A 25,333-nucleotide genomic window follows, 5' to 3' on the forward strand; every position below is an offset into this window, starting at 1 on the left:
CCTCAGCTTTGCCAGTGAAGGGACTCTGTGGGCCCCTAAATCATAGGGTTGTAACTTTGGGCTATCCCAGCCTCTGGGGACAGGAGGAGAGCTGGAGATTTCTGTCCTAAAAGTCCTAAAGGTCACAGAAAATTAATCAACTATGGGGAAAACGAGATTGAAACAATGTTGGTTAACTGCCTCATGGAGTTACCCAGGGACAAGTGTGTGCCTAAGTGCTTAGACATTTAAAAACCATGGATTTTTCAGTCTGCTTGTGGAAATGTATGCTCCTGGTTTCATCTCAAAGACAGAAATCTGTTGGGCAGTGTGATTGGTGATGCTGGTGTCTCTGCCCAACTTGATACCTTTAAACCAAAGGTCAGATGGACACATCTGGGACACATAGTACTTCTCCAACAGAGGGTTTCTAAAGATTCCCACCTAAGCACAGCAGTGTGTGATATCTACATAAATCTCAGTAACATGACAGACAACATTGGAGGGTATCAGTCTATGAAGTAAGTAAGTGAAGTCTCTCAGTCGTGTCTGACTCTTAGTGACTCCATGGACTGAAGCCTACCAGGCTCCTCCATCCATGGGATTTTCCAGGCAAAAGTACTGGAGTGGGTTGCCGTTTCCTTCTCCAGGAGATCTTCTCAACCCATGATTCGAACCTGGGTCTCCCGCATTGTAGACAGACGCTTTACCATCTGAGCCACCAGGGAAGTCTATACCAATCCACAAAACTGAAGATCTTATGCAATATTGAGAGCTGACACTGGATTTTTGGTAAGTTTTATTTTCTTCATGTATCTTGCTCCCAGTTCCTGTATCCATTTTCAGTAGAATGTGCAAGTGGGCACATGAGCTGAAAATCTACATCTGTATGCTGGTTATGTGAAGATGTTCATTAAATGCCTGACACAGTAGTTTTGAATTGAAATCAGAAGTTGCCCTAGGCAAATCCAAATAAATGTGAGAGCAGAGTTCAAATGAACATTTATTTATAGCACTATTGCCTTTAGCTTTTCTTTTCTTCCTAAAAATTTTAAAGAAAATTAAAAGCTGAACACTATTATTTCACTCTAAATTGATACCTTCATACAAATTTTTGGAGGTTTTTTTACATTCACTCTTTCAACCTTACTAGCCAGTGATTTATTACTGGTTTTAGGTTGTGTCTCAGAATCCCCAGATTTAACCCAAGCACTTGAAGAGTCCAAAGTAAGATATTCCTAAAATCACATTAAAAAAAGAAACAAGTTTTATATGAAACATTGCTCTAAAATGATGCATACTATTTTAGCAATGATTATAATATTAAATATCTGAGCTTATTCCTTTGATAAATTAAGTTTAATTGTCAGGGTAGAAAATAAATGTTCACTTCTTTTAGAGGCTGGGTCAAGGTGTAAGTTCCAAATATCTTGTAAATTCAAAATTGTAAATTTTGAATTGTAAATTCTTATAAATTTCAAATTCAAAGGAGGCAACCAAAGTACAGCCCCAGAAAGGTAATATCTTTTGTGGTGAAAAGGTGCTCTGTTTATATATAAACCCACACAGGATAATAATTTTACACACATAGACACATTTTAAATCACTGCTATTTTAGAATGACCAATATATTCAGAAATGAATTGGCTTTGTTATTCAGTTGCCAAGTCATGTCCAACTCTTTGCGACCCCACGGACTGCAGCATGCCAGGCTTCTCTGTCCCTCACCATCTCCTGGAGTTTGCCCAAGTTCATGTCCCTTGGCTTACAAGCTCTTTTTGCATTCCACTTTTTCATTTTTAGGACTATATTAGTCCTTCTAACTGAAGCAAATTGTGGTGCTAAGTCTCCAATCAGCAGGGTTGAACTTGCTCAGTCCTTTTTTTCCACCTATTCTATGTGGCACTAGTGGTAAAGAACCCACCTGCCCAGGTAGGAGACACAGGAGAAGCGAATTTAATCCCTGGGTTGGGAAAATCCCTGAAGGAGGATGGCAACCACTCCAGTATTCTTGCCTGGAAAATCTCGTAGACAGATGGGCTATAGTCCAAGGGGTTGCAAAGAGTAGGACATGACTGAGGCAACTTAGCATAAAAGCACAGTCCTTATTTTGAAAAATAAATTAATTTTGCGTTTATTCTTGAATGGTGATTTAGTTAAATCACCAGCTGTTTTCTTTCAGCTCTTTAGAAGAAGTATTCTGATATCTTCTGAAATATATTTTTACTCGAAGTGAAGTCGGCTGCCATTCTAATACTCACTTTGTAGGGGAAGGAAGAATTATATGCCTTTTCTCTATTTTACTTTTTGAGTTTCTCCTTTGGCTCTTCAGTTTATGTGCACATGCACAAATGTACAACATATGCCTGGGCACAACCAAGCATGTATGTATGGGCACACACATCACATGTATATGTGTTTGCAAACATACATACTAGCAGACATGTATAGAGGAACACACACCTTTAGTTAGGTTTTGAATTGTTATTACTTATCTTGATCAGGACTCATTTATTCATGCAGCATTTTTTGTGTCTAACATGTGCTGGATTCTATTCTTGTCATATAATGTATTTATTAATTTGGAAACATTTGAATATCTTCCAATAGGGAAAATTCTCAGGAGATTTTTTTCAATTTTTCCTGTCCCTCATCCTTTCTCTTATCTCCCACTATTTAACCTTTTAAATGTATGTTATTGTTATTATTGTTCAATCGCTAAGTCCTGTCTAATTCTTTGTGACTCCATGGATTGCAGCACGATAGACTCCTCTGTCCTCCACTATCTTCCAGAGTTTGCTTAAATTCATGTCCATTGAGTCATTGCTGCTATCTAACTGTCATCTATCATCATCTGTCATCTCCTTCTCCTCCTGCCTTCAATCTTTCCCAGCATCAGAGTCTTTTCCAAAGAGTCGGCTCTTTGCATCCAGTGGCCAAAGTATTGGAGTTTCAGCTTCAGCATCAGTCCTTCCAATAAATATACAGGGTTGATTTCCTTCAGGATTGACTGGTTTGATCTTGTAGTCCAAAGGAACTCTCAAGCGTCTTTTCCTACAGCATGGTTCAAAAGCATCAATTCTTCAGTGCTCAGCTTTCTTTATAGTCCAACTCTCACATCCATACATGACTACTTGAAAAACCATAGCTTTGACTATATGGACCTTGGTCAGCAAGGTAATTGTCTCTGCTTTTTAATACTCTACCTAGGTTTGTCATAGTTCTTCTTTCAATGAGCAAGCACTTTTTAAATTTCATGGCTGCAGGCACTGTCTACAGTGATTTTGGAGCCCCCAAAATAAAATCTGTTGCTGCTTCCACTTTCCCCCTTTTTATTTGCCACAAGGTGATGAGACTGAATGCCATGTTTTAGTTTTTTGTGGGTTTTTTTTTTTTTTTGCCATGATTTAGTTTTTTTTTCTTTTAATGTGAAGTTTTAAGCCAGCTTTTTCACTCTCCTCTTTCTCCTTCATTAGGTGGGTCATTAGTTCCTCTTCACTTTCTTCCATTAGCATGCTATTATCTGTATATCTGAGGTTGTTGATTTTTCTCCTGGTAATCTTAATTACAGCTCATGATTCATTCAGCCTGGCATTTCACATGATATATTCTGCATATGCATATAAGTTAAATAAGCAGGGTGACAATATACAGACTTGCATACTCCTTTTCCAATTTTGAACCAGTCAGTTCCATATCTGGTTAACCACAGACAGGTTTCTCAGGAGACAGGTAAAGTGTTCGGATACTCCCATCTTTTTAAGAATTTTCCACATTTTTCTGTGATCCACATAGTCAAAGACTTTAGTGTAGTCAATACAAATAAAATAAGCAATTAAAAAGGAGAAATCTGTCAACATTGCAGAAATACAAAGAGAGAGAGAGAATACTATGAACATTTATGGGTCAACAAATTTGACAACCTAGAAGAAGTAGACAGCTTTCTAGAAACATACAGCCCACAAAAACTGAATTAAGAATAAATAAGATGATTTTAATAGACTGATCACTAGAAGTGAACTAGTATCTTTAAAAAAAAAAGCTTCCTACTAACAAAAGTTCAAGACCAGATGGCTTGCTTCACAGGTAAATTCTACCAAAGAAGAACTTATACCAATCCTTTTCAAACTCTTCCAAAAGATTGAAGAGGAGGGAACACTCCCAAAGACATTCTATGAAGCCTCTATCACCGCATACCAAAACAAGGCAAAGATAGTACCAAAAAATTACAGGCCAATAGCTTTGAAGAATATAGAACAAAAATTCTCAATAAAATATTAACAAAACAAATCCAACAGCACATAAAAAATGATCATGTACCACAGCCAAGTGGGATTCATTCCAAGTTCATAAGCATGGTTCAACATACACAAATAAATCAATGCAATGCATTATACTACCAAAAGAAAAGTAAAAAAAACACAAGATCATCTCAACAGATGGAGAAAAAACATCTGACAAAATTCAACATCTATTCATGATTAAAAAAAAAAAAAAAACTCTTACCACAATGAGTATAGAGAAAACATACCTCAACATAATAAAAATTTTTTAAGACAAACCCACAGGCAATATAATATTCAATGGTGAAAAGCTGAAAGCCTTCCCACTAAAATCTGGAACAAGGTAAGAATTCCTACTCATACCACTTCTGTTCCACATAGTATTGGAAGTCCTAGCTGTGGAAATTAGGTAAGAAATTAAAAAAAAGTTACCCAAACTGGAAAGGAAGAACTAACATTGTCATTATATGCAGATGACATGATGTTATATACAGAAAGCCCTAGGCACTCCACAGAAAACCTACAAGATCTAATAATGAATTCAGCAAAATAGCAGGATAGAAGATTAACATTCAGACATCTGTTGCATTTCTTTACATTAACAGTGAAATATCAGAAAGGGAATGCAAAAACAATAACTTTCAAAATTGCACCAAAAAGAAATATCTAAGAATAAACCTGACTGAGGAGGTGAAAGACTTATATGTTGAGAAATATAAAATATTAACAATGGAAATCAAAGAGAATTCAAAGAAATGGAAAGATATCCCATGCTCTTGAATTGAAAGAATTAATGTTGTTAAAATGGCAGTACTATCCAAAGCAATCTATAGATTTAATGTGATCTCTATCAAATTACCCATGATATATTTCACAAGACTAGAATAAATAATACAAAAAAGTTTTCGGAACTATAATAGACCCAGAATTTCCAAAGCAACCCAGGGTGTGGGGAGGAAGACAACAAAGCAAGAGGCATAATTCTTTCAGACAATACTACAAAGCTATAGTAATCAAAACAGTGTGGTATTGGTATAAAAATAGACATATGGATTAATGAGAGGAAATAGAGACCCCATAAATAAATCCACACACTAATGGTCAACTAAGGATGCAAGAATATAAAATGGGAAAAATAAAGTCTCTTCAGCAAGCAATAAAGTTAGACAGCTGCATGTAAATCAATGATGTTAGAAGATACCCTCACATCATGCACAAAAACACACTTAAAATGGTTTAACAACAAGTGTAAGATATGATACCATAAAACTTCTAGAAGATAACATAGCAAAACATTCTCTGACATACATCATACCAATGTTTTCTTAGGTCATTCTCTCAAGGCAGTAGAAATAAAAACAAAAATCAACAAATGCAACCTAATCAAGCTTACAAGATTTTGCACAGCAAAAAAAAAAAAAAAAAAAAAAAAAAAAAAATTAAAAAGACAATCTACTGAATGGAAGAAAATATCTACAAATGAAGATACTGACAAAGGCTTAATTTCCAAAATATATAGACAGCTCGCCAACTCAATAATAATAACAATGACAAATTACAACCCAATCAAAAAATGGACAGACAACCTTAGTAGACATTTCTCCAAAGAATACATGTAAACAATCAGAAGGCACATGAAAAGATGCTCAGCATCACTAATTATTAGAGAAATGCAAATCAAAAGTACAGTGGGGTACCACTTCACACCAGTCATAACTGCCATCATTAAAAACCCTACAAATAACCAATACTGGAGAGGGTGTGGAGAAAAAGGAACCCTCATACACTGTTGGTGGAGAAGTAAATTGGTGAAGACACTATGGAAAATAACATGGAGGCTCCTCAAAAAAGCCAAAACTAGAATTGCCATATGATCCAGCAATCCCAGTTCTATGCATATACTCAAACAAAACTATAATTCAAAAAGATATAGGCACCCTTGTGTTCATAGCAGTACTGTTCACAATAGTCAAGACATGGAAACAATCTAAATGTCCATAGACTAATGAATGAATAAAGAAGATGTAGTTCATACAGGGGCTTCCCTGGCGGCTCAGACAGTAAAGAATTCACCTGCAACGCAGGAGACCTGGCTTCCATCACTGGGTTGGGAAGATCCCTGTTGAGGCATCGCAACCCCTGGATGAGGCATCGCAACCCACCTCAGTAGTCTTGCCTGGAGAATCCCATGGACAGAGAAGCCTGGCGGGCTACAGGCCATCTGGTAGCATAGAGTCAGACAAGGCTGAGCATCTAAGCACAGCACAATACATACATACGATGAAACACTGTTTGTGCATGCTAATACTAGTCAGCCAAGAAATGCCATTTGCAGTAACATGGATGCAACTAGAGTTTATCATATCAAGTGAAGTTACAAAGAAAATACCACACTGTATCACTCAAACATGGAATCTAAAATATGGCACCAATGAACCTATCTACAAAACGAAAACGGACAGACATAGAGATCAAACTTGTGCTTGCTAGGGCAGCCAGCTGCGTCCCGGCCGGTCTCCCGCAGCCTTGCCTCCGGCCTTAGCCCGGCGGCCCGCCCAGTCCTCCGGGTCCGCGGGCTGCCGGCGGGACTGTGCTCTGCTGCTGTCGCGCGACTGGCTGTGCTTGGGGCTGGCCGCCGAGAAGCCGGAGGCGAAGTGCAACCCCGACCCCGGGGCTAACATGGCTGAAGTCAGCATTGATCAGTCCAGCCTGCCGGCAGTCAAGGAAGTGTGCCGAGATTCTGCCGTCCTGGAGGACCATACCCAGGCCCACAGCCTGCAGGAACAAGAGATTGACCATCATTTGGCATCCAATGTTCAGCGGAACCGTTTGGTCCAGCATGATCTGCAGGTCGCTAAGCAGTTTCAAGAGGAAGATTTGAAAGCCCAGGCTCAGCTGCAGAAGCGCTATAAAGACCTTGAAGAAGACTCTGAAATTGCTTAGGAGATTCAGGAGAAGCTGGCTATTTTGTATTCCTGAGATTTATCCTCAAGTGTCTTTTGGACCATGAATAATTTTCATTCATTTAAAATGTTTTGGTTATTCCTGATCACTTGGGCAGTACAAGAAAATTTAGCTTTTGAAAATAGGCGACCTCTATGGAGAATATGCTTCCTGGGATATAGTATCTATATAAGATAACATATATCTGGGGTATATACCTGGGGTAAGAGTTCTGTAAAATGCCATTTTCATTAGGTATGGACTATTGATATTTAAGGAATAGGCTTTACTTAGCAATTAGGATTTTGTGACGATAATGATTGAAGTAAAACATAATGTTTGGATGCAATGCAGAATAAAAGAATATAAGAAATAGCAAAAAATAAACAAACAAAAAACACCACTTGTGGTTGCCAAAGAGTGGGGGAAGGAGAGGAATGGACTAGGAGTGACTAGGAGTTTGGGGTTCGTTGATGCAAACTATTACATTTAGAATGGATAAACAACAAGATCCTACTGTATAGCACAGGGAACTATATCCAGTCTCCTGGGATAAACCATAATGGAAAAGAATACTAGGAAAAAAAATGTATATATGTTTATAACTTGCTGTACAGCAGAGGTTGGCACACCATTGTAAATCAACTCTCCTTCAATTAAAAAAAAAAATAAATGCATATGTGTGGAAGGAGAAATGATGAAAGACATAGTAAATGGGGTAAGATCCCAGCTGGTGAATCTGTGTCAAGGGCATGCAGAAGAACGTTGTACAACTCTTGCAATTTTTATGTAGTTTGGAAATTATATAAAAAGTTACAAAATGTTACTAGGTATGTATATATTGTAATACAGATAGAGGATGAATTAGTAATAAAAATGTGGGAAATTGTCAATGTAGGTATACAGATATTCTTTGAACAATTTTTGCCATTTCGTTGCAAACCTGTAATTATTTCAAAGTGACAAAATTACACTTCAAAAATGCCCATGTTCATGTCTTCATATGATACATTGTTTCCATGATAAAGTGGTACCCAAAACAGCTGCTCTGAAGTCAAGCACAAACCCTTCCACAAACACTGTTCACTTTGATAACCCTCTAGGACGCTGTCTGATGAGCAGGAACAGCTTTCTTGGAGGTCATGTCTGAGCTAAGACTCAGAGGTTAGGGAGATAGCGCCCAAGTGAAGAGGGGAGGAAAATCCACCTGCACAATGGCTGGCATCAAAGGAGATAGTAGTTCCTTACGGCTATAGGGCAAGGTTCAACACCATCTGTAAGCTGTATGCGTATTCAATTAATGGTTGTTGAAAAAAATAATTTTGACTACATAAAAATTGAAATCTGCTTTAAAAGTAATTTAAGTAATTTTGATAAAGTAAAAACTAGATTCTGCAAAACACTGGAAGCAAATATGACATACATGTGATATCTTTATTATTTAAAGAGCTCATGGAAGTTGGTAAGGGAAACTTCAGACCTCAATAGGTGAAAAAGCATTTATGTCTTTTTTTTTTTTAAGTACACATCATAAGGAAAGAAGAAAATATTCTAAATTCATTTATTTTTTAATAAATTCCTCTCTTTATAAATGCAAAAGAAAAAGCCAAGTATGTATCTCACAGAAGATCACTATGCTTTCAGTAGCAAAAGTCAATAGACATGCTATTAATATATGTAGAAAAAATAAAATAATAAAGATACATTTAAGTAGCTAAAACCTGGGAGGAATCAATAAAATGTTAATATGAATCAATAAAATGTTAATAAGATAAATCATTATTTTTTGCTATAAGCATTCTGCTTTACTATATTTCTCTAATTTCAACCAATATCATGTATTATGTTTAAAATGAGAAAAAGGCAGTGATTGATTTTAACGCCCTATACTCCTTACTTGCCACCCCCCTCTTTATTTTTTCTGTTTTCCTGACCGGCACAGTAAGTTACATGGTAGGAAATATTGTTATTTGTATGATTTTAGATTTATCTTAAATTTTATATCAGTTTCAGGTGAACAGCATCATGACTCAATATTTGTTGTTGTTTAGTCATCAATATTAATATATGTTACAAAATAATCACCACAGTAAGTCTAGTTAACATCCATCACCATGCATAGTTACAGAATCCTTTTTCCTGTGATGAGAGCTTTTAAGATTTACTCTCTTAGCAACTTTAAAATAGGTAATCCTATTTTATTAACTATAGTCACCATGCTGTATATTATGTCCCCATAAAAATAGGATGTTTTAACAGATAGATGTGTTTTTGAGCAAATGAGATGTGAGGATTAAGAGTAGAATTTCTTTTAGGATAGCAACTACATAAAATATTTCAGGCTAAATACTTTTATGGGGGGTTAGTCCTGCTGGGGTCCTTCAGCGTTCACCTGTGTTTCACTTCCCGGGACAAAGCTTTCAACCTCTTACTGTAGATGATGTAATCAAGGCTACAGGAAGAAGGGTTCCCTGTAGAGTGTGGGCAGCCTTTGACTTCTCTGGGCCGTGGCTCTGGGAGAGGGGAAGTATCAGCTGCTAGTTCTAATGCAGAATCCTTGATGGAGAATCAGGTGTAAAAGAGACAGAATGGGGGCAGGATTTATAAATAAAGTTTTATGAAGTACAGCCTTGCCCATCCTCTATGTATCATCTATGGCCGTTTTCGTGCTGGAGCATCAGAGTCAAGTGGTTGTGGCAATGACCTGACAGCCCACAATTTAAAATACCTACTCTCTAGTAATTTTCTGGTAGAGTCTTTAGGGTTTTCTACATAGAGGATCATGTCATCTGCAAACAGCGAGAGTTTCACTTCTTTTCCTATCTGGATTCCTTTTACTTCTTTTTCTGCTCTGATTGCTGTGGCCAAAACTTCCAAAACTATGTTAAATAGTAGTGGTGAGAGTGAGCACCCTTGTCTTGTTCCTGATTTTAGGGGAAATGCTTTCAATTTTTCACCATTGAAGGTAATGCTTGCTGTGGGTTTGTCATATATAGCTTTCAGAGCTAATCAACAGATATAGTAAAATTGCAGGATATAAAATTAACATACAGAAATCCCTTGCATTCCTATACACTAACAATGAGAAAACAAAAAGAGAAATTAAGGAAACAATACCATTCACCATTGCAACAAAAAGAATAAAATACTTAGGAGTATATCTACCTAAAGAAACAAAAGACCTATACATAGAAAACTCTGATGAAAGAAATCAAAGAGGACACAAACAGATGGAGAAATATACTGTGTTTATAGATTGGAAGAATCAATATTGTCAAAATGACTATACTACCCAAAGCAATCTATAGATTCAATGCAATCCCTGTCAAGCTACCAACGGTATTTTTCACAGAACTAGAACAGATCATTTCACAATTTGTATGGAAATATAAAATACCTACTCTCAGTCCCTTTACAGGAAATGTTCATCAGCCCTGGGTTAGTCAGTCTACCCAGGTTCCTCTCTTTAACTTGACATCTTTACCTTTTGTTCTTACTGGAAACTTTTGTCATTGATATCAGCAATAAAAACAAAAGTGAAGGCTTCTTCCAAAGTGTTTGTACTATCAAGTTTATAACTAGCCACCAAATTGATTTTGGTAGGAAAGGCTATTACTGACATAAAATTCAGACTAACCACAAATTTCAGGAAAATTGTACATTTAGCTAACTCTACAGTTTTGCAGCTTTATTTACACAGACATTGCAGGCCCTTCCCAAGAATGTGCTGCATACAGGAATCAAGAGCATAATTGCCATGGTTCCATGATTCCATTTATGGTCAGAGAAAATTCTCTAGGAAGTCAATATTATGAAACAGGTTGGAGAGTAATAACAGCAAGCACCCTGCCAGCTTGCTTGTTTTCTTCAGTGTTTTCTTCTGAGAAGGTCAAAACGACCTAAAAATTTCCAGATTTCTAAACAACTCCAGAAAATAAAGGACCCCAGAAGAACCTAGGAGGTGGATAAAAGCTACCACCTAGAGAATAGATGTAGAACAGGTTTCTCTTGGCCTTTTCTGATAACAGCTCTTTACCTTAGGTTTCCTTGTATGTGTCCTGGGTCACTATGGGACTTTCTGAGTTTATGGGGACCTTTTCAGATAAGTGGGCATATTTTGCTGTTATTACGACCCTTGAGTGATGATGAGTTACATCCTTTATGACACAATTCTCCTCTGTCAAATGAAAATGCTAGATATCATTTGGAGAGATGGCCTACAAACAGATCAGCAAGCTGACTTTTATATTTAGTAATTCAATCTAGAAAACTTTGAAATCCCTGTAAGAATTACTAGTTTGTCATCAGATGGAATGGATTTTTTTTCAGTGAAGTATGCTGATTGCAAGTAGAGAACTACTGAGTCATGTGTACTTACATAATACCTATCCAATTGCAAAGGAGATCATCACAGGAAACTGTTCTGGGGATTGTATCATGCTCCAGGTATACAGGCAAGAGATGCTTTTCAGCTTCATAGTGGAAGGGGCCCTAAAGTTTGAGTCAGAAGGCATCACTTAGCTCAAGGAAGCTACTCTTCTCAGCCTTATGTTTGTAATTGATCAAATGTAGGTTCCTATTTCACAGGATCACTTTGGGTTTATTAATATTCATGGAATTTGCTGTCCATGGTAGACCCTTGCTATTGGCATTGAGCAGATCCAACATTGCTCATGTGGTAATTTACAAATAATGACACATGTATAAATTACAGAAAGCAACATCATTTCACCTAGGAGGGTATACAATTAGAGCAATTTCTTTATATATATATATACAAAGTATATTATCCCACACATTTAGGTTATCCATTAAGACCTCTCACCAATGGCATCACACATTCCACAATAATCTCAAGAACCACAAAAATATTTAATCATTCCAAGGGACTCTATCCAATTAGTATTGCCTCATGAAAGCTGGAGTCGCCCTCTCAGCAGAATATCCCTTGGCCTCATGCTGTGGGCTGTTATGCGGTCAGGAGGTCCCTCACTCCATGCCTTGAAGTCCCAGTAATATCCATTTGCTTGTCATTCCATGTTTAGTTCAGAGCAGTTTATCTACATTAAGGGATTAGGAGAGAGGTTCCCCCATCCATCTCTCTACATAACCTCGCTCTCTTTAATCATCACACCAACTCATTGTGAACTTTCTCTTCAAATGCAACGGTTCACTAGAGATGCATCTCTAGCCACTAACTCAAGAAACCATTTCCCCAAGCTCCAGCTACTCTGGAAGGAAAGATCAGAAGTCTCAGTATGAAGCACAGACAACACCCCACACTAGCTCATCTCTTAGAACCTGAATAGGCACATGACCCTCCTCCATATTTGCCTCCACTGTGTTGGTTCTCTGGTGATGAACAATGAGCATCCTTGGCCTTCTACTCCTGCTGCATTGCTGGGTTAAGGGTCTGGGTTTTGTCCCTTTCCCTTCCTGTCCCTTGTGTGGAAATAGCTTTGAAAAGTATGTCTTCCCATACTGTCGACTCACCCAGAATTTTGACCTGATGATATAGCACCTCTTATTATGATGTGATTGGTGTCCTACAGCATTGGAATGACATGGGTAGTAGAAAAGAAACTGTTTGAAATGTACAGAATCAGAGGCTTGTCTGAGGTAAATTCTTTCAATTAACAAATGTAGCACAACGAGCAGAAAATTCAGTTTTCATCAGATCTTAGGAAGCTCTCTCCTGAGAGGGACAGATTCAAGATAAAGCCTACAAGTGAATATATGCACTAAGATGATTTTTTTCATTGTGATGGGAAATGATACAAAACAGAATTTATCAGAATCTTATCTATAAGGCAGAGACCTACACAGGGTGTAGGTCTAGTTTGAATGTTTCATATTTCATGTGCATTCAGTAGGTCAGATCTAAAGCATCTTATCCTGAGGATGTATGGGAATCTGAGATAAAAAGGTATGCAAAATTGCCCCAATATAGCCAAACAGGCTAAAGACACAAGGATCCCAGTGGTAAAACATTTGCATTTTAATAGTAAATTTAATGCATATAAGAGTAATTCAATTATATAATGTTATTCAACCCTGCAAAAATTCTAGGCTGCACTTCAACTTCTCCAGTTAATAAGAGTAATCAATTAAAGATTGTTTAAAATCAATGATCATAAAAGAAAACTAACTCTTTGAAATCTAACTTCTCAGATGTAAATATACTTAGCAGAGGTTTTTACACATTTGACAATAATGTCAAAACTTTATATGGCATTAACCACAAGTAGTTGTGCAGGTAAGGTAAACACTGCTGAACTACCCAACAGTAGAAATCAAATTATGATCAAACTGTTTAGATGAAAGCTGTCCTCATCATTCTGTTCCTCTGTGCAGAAGTTTGCATATGAACAAGGGGTTAGAGTCTCAAATACTTTAAGTTGGTTAAAAAGTAATCACGGTTTCAGGCTGTGAATTTTAAATCATTGTAACTAGGCTTAAATATGTCTTAATTAGTCAAAATAGGAACAATTAAAATCAACACACTTTTGACAATGAGAAATAAGTTTGTTTATTCCTATAGCATAAAAATCCATGCTTTAAGATTCAACAAACTCTTGGAAAGCATTTTCTGCCTCCTGCCGGTTATGGAAGCATTTTCCCTGCAAAAAGTTGAAGAAGTGGTAGTCGGTTGGCAAGAGGTCAGGCGAATATGGCAGGTGAGGCAAAACTTCATTCAACTTTGAAATGTTAGTTGTATGTCATGCAGTTGGCCATTGTTGTGGAGGAGAATTGGGCCCTTTATATTGATCATTGCAGTTTTGGTGCATCTCATTGTATTTGCTGAGCATACTTTTCAGATGTATTGGTTTTGCCAGAATTCAGAAAGCTGTAGTGGATTAGATGGGCAGCAGACCACCAAACAGCGACCATGACCTATTTTTGGTACAGATTTGACTTTGGGAAATGCTTTGGAGCTTTTTCTCAGTCCAACCACTGAGCTAGTCATCAGTTGTTGTATAAAATCCATTTTTCATCGTGTCACAATCCATCAGGAAATGGTTCATTGCTGTGGCACAGAATAAAAGAAGACAACACTTTAAATGAAAATTTTTTTGATCAGTTCATGAGGCACCCACTTATTGAGATTTCTCACCTTTCCAATTTGTTTTAAATGCCAAATGACTGTAAAATGGTCAGTGTTGACTTTTTGGGCAATTTCTCCTGTAATTGTAAAAGGATAAGCTTCAATGATCCTCTCAATGGGTCACTGTCAGCTCCTGATGGCCAGTCACTGTGCTCCTCATCTTCAAGACTCCTGTCTCCTTTGCAAAACTTATTGAGACACCACTGCCCTGTACTTCATTAGCTGTTCCTAGGCCAAATGCATTGCTGATGTTGTGAGTCATCTCTGCTGCTTTAGACACATTTTGCACTCAAATACAAAAATTGCTCGAATTTGCTTTTTGTCTAACATAATTTTCCCAGTTTAAAATAAATATAAAATAAACAGCAATAATGTAATTAGCTAAACAAATAAATAAATAAAGCAAGAAATGTGCTTAAAATGATGTATAATGATGTATAATTTAAAAATGTATTCCAGGAAGCAACCTAGATGCCCATCAGCAGAAGAATGGATAAGGAAACTGTGGTACATGTACACTATGGAATATTACTTAGCCATTAAAAAGAATTCATTTGAATCAGTTCTAATGAGATAGATAAAACTGGAACCCATTATACAGAGTGAAGTAAGCCAGAAAGATAAAGACCAATACAGTATACTAACGCATATATATGGAATTTTAAAAGATGGTAATGATAACCCTATATGCAAAACAGAAAAAGAGACACAGATGTACAGAACAGACTTTTAGACTCTGTGGGAGAAGGCGAGGGTGGGATGTTCAGAGAGAACAACATTGAAATAAGTATACTATCAAGGGTGAAACAGATCACCAGCCCAGGTTGGATGCATGAGATGGGTGCTCAGCGCTGGTGCACTGGGAAGACCCAGAGGGAAGGGATGGAGAGGGAGGTGGGAGGGGGGATCGGAATGGGGAACACATGTAAATCCATGGCTGATTCATGTCAATGTATGGCAAAAACCACTGCAATATTGTAAAGTAATTAGCCTCCAATGAATAAAAATAAATGGGAAAAAATAAAAAATAAAATAAAAATAAAAATGTATTCCAATATCAAATGGCAAAGTTCAACAGTGCAAAGCTGCAATTACTTTTGCACCAACTTAAAATTAAAAATATGGGAAAAAGGTATTCTATGGTTATATCAGGAAGAATACTACACTATTTTCTGGACTTTGTGATGTTTGAGGTATTTATCATTTAAAAATTTTTTTGATTGTGGTGATTTTACCCTTACCCTAATGAAATATTTGTTTTTGTACTTGACTTTATATTCATAGTTTTACAGTCTTCTTCATGAACAGCCTCAAATTGAATGACATTCAGACCACACAGGACCTGACCAGGCTCTCCTCCAATTCACCAGGGATTTAAGGGAAAGAAATTTTTCTCAGTGAAAACTCATTTTATTATTCTCTAGACAAAGTGAAAAGGAAAACTTGATTAGAAATTCCTTAGCTGATTATATGGTAGTTGATATGTGACAAATGGACATGAGTCAAGACACATATCTCTTTAAAGAGCTTTGTTTAATGCTTGTTTCTTTTCTCTAGAATATGTAGTTCCTGGTACATAGTCAGTACTCACTGGATATTTGTTTAGTTGAAATGATAACTTAAATTAGAAATTTTATTATTCTACCTTTTTTACCCCCTCTCTCGCCCGTCTGGAACAGCTTTCTCTCAGGTAAGAGCAGACGCGGAAGCTACTCTGAGCTCGTCGGAACGCCCTCCCAAGCCCTGACCTGAGCGGGCAGTTTTGTTTTGAAAAGGAGTGGGTTCGGTGTCGTTCGTGATTTGGGAAGGTAACTAGTTCCAGGTACAAACTCCCAGATAACAGCAGGTATGCTGCTGCTGCTGCTAAGTCACGTCAGTCGTGTCCGACTCTGTGCGACCCCATAGACGGCAGCCCACCAGGCTCCCCCGTCCCTGGGATTCTCCAGGCAAGAATACTGGAGTGGGTTGCCATTTCCTTCCCCAATGCATGAAAGTGAAAAATGAAAGTGAAGTCGCTCAGTCGTGTCCGACTCTCAGCGACCCCATGGACTGCAACCTATCGGGTTCCTCCGTCCATGGGATTTTCCAGGCAAGAGTATTGGAGTGGGGTGCCATTGCCTTCTCCTTATTCTACCTTTATTATTAACATGGCTCTTGATAGCACATGGCATGCATTGACTCTAAATTAATGAAAACTGAATTCAAACAGGTTTCTTTTTTTCTTTCTTTAAATTATAAGCCTTCATCAATAGTAACTGGGTCATTTCAAGCAAATAGTGTTGGCATAAAAATTTTAAATAAAATAATTTTTCTGTTAGAATGACAGAATGGCAACTTTAGAGGGGACCTGGGAAATCTCTTGGTATAGCAGGGCCTACCGAGCCTGAAAATTGGGGTCAGAGCAGGGAGGAAGTGCTGACACTGCTTCAGCAAGGAGATGGTTAGACTCTCAGAAGTATGGTCTTGCCTTCAGGGGTCTCCCCACAGAGTCCTGCTTTTTCTCCATTCCTTTCAGTCATCAGGCTGTATTCTCACTGTAACGCATCTTTTAAAGAAAATATGGTCTGATGTTTGATCCAGAAAATATGTCCATTACAGTAATAATTTACAGAGAAAGCAAAGAAAACCATTTCCTGGTTTGGCCTGCCTGAAATAAAGACAATCTGAAATGTGTGCCAGAAAACCCATTAGATGGGCGATTCCAACCAATTTCTCAGATCAAGTTGAGAAAACAAGTGAAATATTGATATGTTTTCTAACTCAACTGTTGTTCCTGCTTTGCTGATGGTCTTTGTGAGGCAGTGGCTCCACTAATTTAGTAGAAAGGATTGATGAAAGGCTTTTTGGCATCGTCTGTGAAGATTAGGAGAACTCTAAAGCTGAATAAATTATAAATCTCCCTTAAATTGCTCCATCCAGCATTGCCTTGTGCTTCCAAGTGGGCTTCTGAAGCCAGGTCATTCTATCAGATGTCAATCTCAATTTTCTTTGTTTCAAACTGTGGTTAATTACTGCATTCTGGAAGCTTCTGGACTCTGGTGTCCAAAGAGGGAAGAGTCATGTCTTCAAGAGCCCACCAGCGTGGCGGTGATTGCAGGCCATCTTGTTCTATTGCATGTTAAGCTATGAAAAACTCTTACTGTGTTGACCTTTCCCCTTGCCTTGACTTCAGGACCAAATCATGTTTCACAACCATGAGTAAGACAATCTCCAGTGCCCCCATGGCCAAGACTGGAGAGATAGGAATCTGATCTTGGTGCATAAAAAAATACATGAACTAGGCTACTACATCTCAGTGTTATTTTAATTTATTTGTCATTGAAATTTAAAAAAATGAGTAGAACTGGACCCATATGCCATTTTCAAGGGCCTCAGAAGGATGGCTAGGGTAAATATCTAGCCTATTTGTATCAGGGTTAAATGGAGCTTGAGTGAGCTTAATCCTTATTGGAAAATTCTCCTGGCTCCCACCTCTCCACCCACTGACAGGTGGTCCTTCTTCCCCAGAAAACTTCTATGGCCTTTGGTAAAAGGCTTCCTGACACATCTCCATTCCTTTGGGGGCCTTTTGTGTGGTTGCTGTGCTGCACTCAACATGCTGTGTGGGGTCCTGTCGAAGTCTCCTGCAGTTCAAGATCAGCCTAAGCACATACTGTCCTACAAAACAGAATAATCACGAAAACCCACAACAGAAGAAAAAAGAGGAGCAATTGCCATTGAAAGGCTTCCCATTCTTTATATATCAATTTTCTTCACCCCAGAGCCATGCCACCTTGGACTGGGATTTCATCCACCCTTAAACTTCAAAGTTAAGCCATTTCACAAGTGGTCAGCTCTTGCCTGGGAAAATTGCCAGCAGTCCCAGAGGGGAGAGGTAAGTGGAGCTTGTTTTTCCACGGGTCATGTGGTTTCCTCTGAGTCTGCCTTTGATTTACTCAGTGATTCAAAAGATGGCTTAAGTCTAACTTAATGTGGAGATATATTTGTTTCTATTCTGCCCCCACACCTAAAAAAGCCCTGGTTTGTTCCTTCCTCAGCTTCAAACCGTAGATTCTATGTGCCTGTGTGCTCAGCCAGTAGCATTTGACTCTGTGTGACACTATAGACTATAGCCCGCCAGACTCCTCTCTCCATGGGATTTCCCAGGCAAGAATACTGGTGTGGGTTGCCATTTCCTCCTCCAGGGGATATTCCTGACACAGGGATCGTACCTGCATCTCCTGCATTGCAGGTGGATTCTTTATGGCTGAGCCATTGGGGAAGCCCATGAATTCTGATAACTCAGCATTTTGGGGAAAATTAGTGTATGTTAAAACTATTGACCAAGGCAAGTGGATTCACCAATAAATGGGACATTTCACGGGCTGCAAGTTTGCAGAGTCTGAATCAGAACAACGGTGGGAAAACTCCTTATCTCTTTTTTTCTATAGACTGCAGAACATAAAGCAAGACAGAGTTCTGAAGAAGTACCAGATACAAAGTCACTCACCTGAGGAACTAACCCAGAGGTGTGGTTCAGAGAGGGCAGGTTTGAACTGGAGCCAAAGGCACTAAAGAGAAAAGAAATGGAAAGGGAATGGGAGGGTTGCAGGAAGAAGGCTGGGATCAGACAGGAGTCACATGACAGGATGCTACATAGCAGTCACAGTCTCAGGAGTGGATGGTGAGCTCTCAGGCTGAGGTCTCAGGATGCATCCACACCAGTAACTAGCATCACTTAGAACGAGGCTTAGGGTGGAGGACATGCATATCCCATGGCACGGCGTGTGCATCTCCGGGATGCCACCAAGAACAAGTGTCACAAATGCACATCTAGGGACATGACCTGTGTAAGCAAGACAGAAAACCACCTCAGTGTCCCTCTGTGGTTGGGAGGATACAATGCTGATGCATATACATACAACTGGGTGATCTATTATTGAAAAGTGAAAGAAGGTGTGTTGCCATAGTTGAATCTAAAGTAATTAATGTTGGAGGGTAGATCTTGGCACAAAGAAAACATACAATAAGATATGATTTATTGATGGAAAAAAAAAAACAGAAAACTGCAAAACTAAACTATCTATGGCTTAGAAATGTAAACAAATGAGATGGATATGTTTTTAAAAGAATGAAAAGGATTAACACAAAATCCAAGAGGGGAGCTAACTCTTGGGGTCAGAGGCATCCAGAAGAGTTTCAAAGACGTCATTAGTGATGAAGGAATGTTGCTGGTCTTTTAACTATGAACATAGGTCACATTCTTTCTTTTATATGAATCCTATATTTCACTGCAATGTAAAAAAAGAGAAAAGAAAACTGGGAGAGCTCTCTGGTTCATACCCAAATGCTTTTCTCCCCATGTTTAAGTAATACTTTCAACTCTTCTATTCACTTCTGTGTGCCATGCAAATAAAAAGAGAAATAATGATTTGTAAAAGAAAACTATTTAGAGTGATCATGCAGAGGGAGGCCTGTGTTGCACCACCTTCTTCCTGTCCAAGAATGTTTTCCCCCAGGGGCACCTCACTGTCCTCCATTTCCATGTGTCCAGAACCTGAAACAGTAAGCAGTTTTGAAGAAACCACGTGATCTTTATTCTTCCTAGAAATGAAAATCTCCCAAAGGGGCAAAATTGAGCCTTACTGTATGATTTTAGAGGAGAGATGAGCAGGCAAGGGCACCTTAGAGTGAAAGCAAAAGCATGGAAGCTGCCAGGGAGCTATTCATGTCTCCTGGAACTTCTTCCCTGGCTGCATCCCCATCACTTGTGAGTGAGACATTGCTTGTTCAAAAACAATCAGCTCTTCAAGTCCTGAAGCAAGAGCAGTGACAGGAGCAGGAGCCGGGAAGAACAAGGACATTCCAGCCAATGTGATGGTGTGCAACTTGGTGACGACTGAGCCTCAATCCTGAAAATGTGCCTTGTGATGTGAGGATGTGGGGAGTGCAGGTATGCATGCCCCAGTCACTGCTGCAGCCACAGTTCTGTCACAGTTCTGGGTTCTGTCACTCTTAGGCTAGCTGGGTGGGGTACAGAGCTCTACCTTTACCTTTCCATATGCCTAAAGCAAAAACACTTCTTTCCTGGGCCATATAATTACCTTCGGTGACTGATGATGGATGATCCTTATAAGGTGAGCACAGAGTCACTGACCATGGACCATTCTTATAAAGTGAGCACCCTGGGGACAGACAGGAACCATTCCAGTCAGACAGAGCCAGGCTGCACTCTACCATGAGCCATTCCTACCCAAGGCTCAGCTGTTCTCTCTCCCTTAGCTTGTGAGAGTTTCATTCATTTGAAGAAGGAGAAAAAGAAACTGTCTCACATCCTTTGAAATCTTACAGGGCTTGATACTCTTGAGTATAAACACCCCACATTGGCTGTGTCTGTCTGTTTTGACAGTGTCCTCCCCAGGGAATCAAGCCTATTGGCTGGTTAGCGACAGTGCGCTATGGTCCAAGGAGAGAAATTCAGTGATGCATGAAAGGGAAACAGAGAAAACCCTCTAAACAGTACAACTTGAAAATATGACAAATATTAATAGCCTGAATCCAAATTAGAACTTGATCCCCATGAATTACTCATGGATTCTCCAGCCTGATGAATGTCACTCTTCCTTCTTAACAACCACACAGATCCCCCAGACAAATGCTCACTCTCATTTTCTCGTGGGATTCGTGTATCTGGAAATCAGAAACTATCAGAGCCTGAGAGACACTGTGAGGATGTCTAGTTTTCCACCAATGCCACACGTACCCTTGCACTGTGATGTTGTGACACTTTCTCCAGGTTCACGTCCCAGGAGAAGTGAGGACTAAGGAGAGACAGGATGGAAAGAGCCAGGACCCACACATGCAGGACAAGTTTGCTCCTCAGCTCTCTGTGATCACACCTCCCATTCAATTTTGCTTGAATAAATAATTTTGTAACTCAAGGTGGTTTTGAAAACCACACATCTCATAAAGGCTTTCCAATGCAAATAGAAGCCAAATGAGAAGAATAGATTTCCCCAGGATCTATATATCCAAGTGAGTGGCAGATGGCCAAAGGGTGTCACAAACAGTGGTCTAGTGTTCTCTGAAAGTACCATGCTCTCAAGGTTACCCTATTATCCATGGCCTTTCTACTCAGATGACAAATACCAGGGATCAGATGTAATTCTACACACTTGTCTAGGCCTGCCTGATCACCAGGAAGACGGTGAGGAGTTTGGTTCATCAGCCTGACTATTTGGTAAGGGAATTTTCTGGGACCAGTAAAACCCCATCCTCATAATGTCTACCTCATAGATGCCTGGAGATATAACACTGCAAAGTCTTGCCTTTGTCACACACTGACTGAGCCTGAATGCTCCGGAGACAAGCATCCTAATAGCCTGCAGTCTTCATGATGCTCTGACCAGATACAGAATATTTATGGAATGACCAGATATGGAATATTTCCATGTGATTTATGGATGCAGCTATTCTCCTTCTCCTCCTCCCCAAATCCTATGGGGTAAAGGCAAACAGTCCAGGTGAGTGGTGCACACAAGGCCTATTTGCATTAGAGCTGAAAAACAACAAACTGAGGGAAAACTCCAGTGTTTTATACTGGACTAGAAACCAGCTGCCCTCAGGCCTCGGGGAGACATTATATTTGACACTGAACAGTAGGCCTTCCCTTCGCTTCAGGGGCAGCAGTCTCTATCTTCCCAGGCTGTTTCCCCTATGCACTGCCTTGAAAAGGCAGTCGCAACAAAAGCTATGCGTGCTCACAAGATGAACAGAAGCGTGGGCAACCCCTGCCCTGTGAAGGTGTTTCCTAGCAACTAAATCTGAGATTTAGAGATTTCAGCAGTTTTACTGCATGTTTTTTTTGTACCTAACCATTTCACAACTTCTGAGTCTTAGCGATTCAATTGCAGTTTGCAGCTTGACCAGAAACACCACAGATACTTTCTCAGTGTGTGTTTGATTGATTGTAGGCAGTCAGGGTTGGGGTGGGAACATCCTTTCACTCATTTCCAAGTGTTAGGGATATGGCCATGTAATTTCATGTACTTACTGAAATACACAAGTTCAACATGAATTCAGCCATCCCTCTAACCATGTATTCCATGTTTAAAAATGTCCCTGGGGAACATAAGCAAGGTTAGCATCACAATTGCTGCTGTCAATCATTCGACCTTAGTAAAGTACTCCAACAGGTTTCATCATATCAAGGTTTTACAGCAAAGCCCCTATGAAAATACTGTTTCTACCTGTTTGACTTGGGTCTGGGCAGAACGTCCCAATGTTTACCTATTCCATCGTTCTGAGGATTTCAGGAAGGAAGTTCATGCAGTTGGTAAAGTTTGTCTTTTAGGCCATAATTTAAGTATTAAAACAGAATGGGACAATCTTCTTTGTTTTTCTACTTCATTAAACAAAAAAAATTGGCAGGGTAGGCTGGAAGGACAGGGGTACAGACATTTTGTAAATGTTTTGTGCCAAGCTGGGAGAGGATCAAATAATTTTGTTGCATTTGATTTCTTTTTCCCACTTGTAAGAAGCAAACAAACAAACAAACAAAAAATCATAGCACACTTTGTGCTGTATCTTTTCTAATTCAAAAATAATTTGTTTCTTTTCTTGTTTTGTGGAAGCTATCCATGGTTCCACATGTCTGGGGGCTGTGTCACTTGTAATTTCCCAGGCCACATTGAAGAAAGAAACACATGATTAACTTAAAGCATGATGGAAAATTTTCTAATCCATGGGCCAACATGGAGTACTATTTGATGAACTCAAACAGGTTACTTTCTTATAATCAGAGCCAACTATGGATGGGTCAGTTTTGACTCCTGCAATTAGCCAGGTGGATTATTCTGGACAAGGTTACTGTCCTAGAATGCAATCATGCCCACCTGTCTCAGGTTCAGTTCAGTTCAGTTCAGTCACTCAGTCGTGTCCGACTCTTTGCAATCCCATGAACCGCAGCACTCCAGGTCTCCTTGTCCATCACCAACTCCCAGAGTCCACCCAAACCCATGTCCATTGAGTCGGTGATACCATCCAACCATCTCATCCTCTGTCGTCCCCTTCTCCTCCTGTCCTCAATCTTTCCCAGCATCAGGTTCTTTTCAAATGAGTCAGCTCTTTTCATCAGGTGGCCAAAGTATTGGAGTTTCAGCTTCAACATCAGTCCCACCAATGAACACCCTGTGCTGGGTATTCACAGCAGAAATCAAATGCAACACAGGACTGATCTCCTTTAAGATGGACTGGTTGGATCTCCTTGCAATCCAAGGGACTCTCAGGTTGGCATAGTGCTATTTCTGGCCTGAAGAGAGTGACTTCAGGAAGCAGCAGTGTTTTGTTGGCACACATCCAGATGTGCCTTAAGGAAAGGTCCCATCTCCTGGCCCCAGTCGTGACCTGTAGTTTCCTGATGGCCTGACCATCTGCATCTCATTCAGATTTATAAAAATCCATTTTCTGCTGATGTTTTTGTCCATCCACCATTGTACTCCAACTTTTGTGCTTTTGTGTGTGTGTGTGTGCCAAGTTGCACAGTTGTGGCTGACTCTGTGACCCCATGGACTGGAAACCACCAGGCTTCTCTGTCCATGGAATTTTCCAGGCAAGAATACTGGAGTAGGTTGTCATTTCCTACTGCAGGGGATTTTCCCAGCTCAGGGATTGAACCCACATCTTTTGTGTCTCCCACATTGGCAGACAGATTCATTATCATTAGTGCCACCTGGTAAGCCCCTTACCTGCACTATTCAATCCTGTAGCTGGAATACCCAGCACAGGACCTTGCATATAGCATGATGGTGGTGGTTTAGTTGCTAAGTCGTATCCGACTCTTGCGACCCCATGGACTGAAGCTCACCAGATTCCTCTGTCCATGGGATTTTCCATGCAAGAATGCTGGAGTGGATTGCCATTTCCTTCTCCAGGGGATCTTCCCAGCCCAGGAATCAAACCCAGGTCTCCTGCATTGCAGGCAGATTTTTTACCGACTGAGCTATGAAGGAAGCCCATATATAGTGTAGTTATTAACAATTTGCAAAATAAATGAATAGTATTAACCATTCCTATATTAATTTAAGATTCAGAGTGCCATTTACTGTATGCATATTTACAATTTAAGCTTCTCATAAACAAGACACTTTTAAAGTTTAAGTGAATATCTTTGGAAGCTATATCATCAAATATTGTGCTGTATTTAAAAGATAAATGTATGTTGTTATGTTATGGGGAACATAAACATGGTTAGCTTCACAACTGCTGTTATCAATCATCTGACCTTAGTAAAGTACTCCAACAGACTTCATCATATCAAGGTTTTCCAGCAAAGCCCCTGTGAAAATAGTGTTTCTATGTGTTTGGCTTGGGTCTGGCTTGACCAAAAAGTTCATTTGGGTTTTCCTGTCACATTGTATGGAAAAACCCGAACAAACATTTTGGCCAACCCAATATTTTAGAATAATCATTTATACTAAGAAAAAAGACTTACTCTTTAAGAGGGTAGCATCTTATTTGTTTCTAGCAACTAAAGAAAAGCAAGGCAGATACAATTACTCCCACGTACATAAGAGAACATTTTGATTTCAAGAAACAAAATCTGGTCTCTAAATCATAAAACTGGAAAACCATTAGCTCAGAGAACAAAACTGTCTAGGTGGCTTCACCTGAGTTGTGACCCAGAACTCAAAGAAAGTTAGTAGGACCCACGTTCTCCTCTTCCTCATTGTCTCCGTTCCCTTTCCTCAGGGTTGGCTGCAACTTTAGACGGGCCCTGCTCTCATGATTATAAAGTGATGGCCAATAGCCGCTGGGACTACAGCCTCCCAACTTCATATGGGAAGTGGGCGAGGAACCTCTTCCCTTCCAGAAATGCAGTATACCTCTATTCATACCTCATTGATCCTAAATGGGCACTGTGCCCATCCCAGAACCCTCCCCGTGGCCAATAGAGGAAATAAAGTGAACTTGGAGCTGGGAAAGAGGCAGTCTCAACCAAACTGTAAAATTTAGCACAAGGAATTAATTGGTGGTTCCTCCAAAG

This window comes from Muntiacus reevesi, chromosome 6, assembly GCF_963930625.1.
Source record: "Muntiacus reevesi chromosome 6, mMunRee1.1, whole genome shotgun sequence".
Classification (NCBI taxonomy): domain Eukaryota; kingdom Metazoa; phylum Chordata; class Mammalia; order Artiodactyla; family Cervidae; genus Muntiacus; species Muntiacus reevesi.